The sequence below is a fragment of the Gekko japonicus genome, unplaced genomic scaffold (assembly GCF_001447785.1).
Source record: "Gekko japonicus isolate JY-2015 unplaced genomic scaffold, Gekko_japonicus_V1.1 scaffold1094, whole genome shotgun sequence".
Taxonomy (NCBI): Eukaryota; Metazoa; Chordata; class Lepidosauria; order Squamata; family Gekkonidae; genus Gekko; species Gekko japonicus.
This window is the reverse complement of record NW_015160871.1, coordinates 75136-77261: the sequence shown is the minus strand read 5'-3', so window position 1 is coordinate 77261 and position 2126 is coordinate 75136. Positions and strand designations below refer to the sequence as shown.

Sequence of the window (2126 nt, the reverse complement as noted above, 5' to 3'; positions counted from 1 at the left end):
AGTTGCCTGGACTCTTCTGTGGTTTGGTGTAGTGGTTAGGAGTGCGGACTCTAATCTGGAAGAACCAGGTTTGATTCCCCACTTCTCCACATGCAGCTGCTGGTGTGATGTTGGGTTAGTCATAAATTCTTACAGCGCTGTTCTCTCAAGGGCAGTTCTTGAGAGAGCTCTCTCAGCCCCACCTACCTCACAGGGTGTCTGTTGTGGGGAGAGGAAGGGAAAGGGATCGTAAACCACTCAGAGTCCTTCAGGTACTGAAGGGCGGGGTATAAAGCAATGCTCCCTTTAAGCTATGGAGTCCTGTGAGCAAAAATCCTACTTTGTGAGCTACTGGCATTAAAGTTGTGAGCAAGCGATTTGGCTGCTGCATAAAGTAGTATGCTCTGGAGCCATCTTTCCTGAGCTACGACAAAAATGTGTGAGCCGGAGGCTAAAAAACTGTGAGCTAGCTCACACTAACTCAGCTTAGGGGGAACACTGGTATAAAGCCAATCTCCTCTTAGTGGTCCTATAAGAGCAAGATGAAAACCCACTAAAAGAATAAAGTTTGAGTCCAGTGACACCTTTAAGACCAAAAAAGTTTTATTCAAGGTGTAAGCTTTTGTGGGCATGCATACTTCAGAAATGGAAATTACTAGTCCATGTATGTAAGTGGAGGATGAGCAGTAAATTAGCTTACAGCATAATGAAGATGCTTAACAGATTCAAGGACGAAAGTGGAATAACAAGCTTAGTTTATATGGTTACCATTTGTTTGGGTTTAATTAGGGGGGGGACACAGTGAAGGAAATGTCAAAACAAGATTGATGGGCAGATGTATCATTAATTGTAGAATGCTGAGAGTAATTAACTGAGTCCCTGCCATTACGCTCCATCCATCTCCTCTCAAGCATGGAAGCAACCTTACAGCATCCTCTTCTTTGAAGTGGAGTGATTGGCTGTGTAATCTGTCCGCAGACCAGATATATACATTCCCATCTACGATTCCAGATTACACTGCATTCTACTATTCATTATGTTACATTACAATCTACTATTCTAATCTATTATTCCAAATAAGAAATAAAATAAAGAGGACGTATAGCCCTTCTGGGGGACTGGTGAGAATACTGATGTGAAGTCTGAATGAGGTTAGCATATGTAGTGAGATAAGAAGCCAATATCCCTGCTAAGTCCTGGGGATTCCATTGTTCTGTGTGCTGTAATTATTTACAACAGCAATTTGCCTTTCTAGTCTGTTCCTGAAGTTCCTTTGCAATAAAGCAGCTACTTTGCGGTCACCCATTGAATGTCCTGGAAGAGTGAATCCACTAAGTAATGCTTTCCTCAGTTGAATAGTCTAGTGCTGGCTTCTGTGGATGAATGGAGCCCACTTTCATCAGACGGCATCTAGTCTCTGGGCTCGGATGCGGTTGCCAACTCTGGGTTGGGGCATTCCTAGAGACCCAAGAGTGGAGCCAGGGAAGGGGAGGGACCTCATCACCGTATAATGCCGCAGAGTTCACGCTGCAAAGCCGTCCTTTCCCCGCTTCTGCCACCCTCTTTCAGACTAACCGACCTCACAGCCTTGTGAGGGTAAAACGGGGGGGGGAGCCGCGGCCATCGCCCGGAGCGCCTTGGAAGAACGGCCGGATAAAAAGGAGCAGCCGCCTCACCGTCCTCTCTTCTTCTCCCTTTATACCTTCCTTTCAACCCACACGGGCCGCCCAGGGGGCGGGGTTGGGATGTCACCGCTGTCGTCACTGCAGCGTCCGCTGGACACGTAGCGCGCGGCCCGGCAGCCAACGTAGCGGCTTCTCCTCTTTCCCCACCCTCCCACCGGAAGTAGCGGCGGGAGGAGATCTACGTAGTTCCGGCGTGTAGCTGGCGGCTGAGGAGTGAGCGAGGTGAGGGGTGCGGGGGAGACAGAACGAGAGGGAGAGCGAGCGAGAGAGGCGCAGCCGTTGGACCCTGGCCGTCGTCGTGGTGTGCGGTGCCGGGAAGAGAGCCGTCGCTGGGGAAGGTGAGGGAGGGGAGCGTGAGGCGGAGGGGCCGACAGGGAGGGTGGCGCTGATTGGCTCGGGCTTGAGCCGGTGGGAGGGAACAAGGGGGAAGAGCAAGTGACACGCAGGCGGGGTGGGGGCGGG

At 50.6% G+C, this 2126-nt stretch overlaps 1 protein-coding gene across 2 annotated transcripts in view; it reads left to right on the top strand.

The window, feature by feature from the left end:
• The first annotated feature begins 1858 nt into the window (after positions 1-1858).
• SAR1A (secretion associated, Ras related GTPase 1A) overlaps positions 1859-2126 on the top strand; it is a 7454-nt gene continuing 7186 nt past the window's right edge. Inside the window, exon 1 of one of the 2 annotated variants that reach the window (XM_015422357.1) lies at positions 1859-1886. The gene's annotated coding sequence lies outside the window, so the exon portion shown is untranslated. Of the gene's footprint in view, positions 2003-2126 lie in introns of both variants that reach the window. The other variant, XM_015422349.1, reaches the window with a different exon arrangement.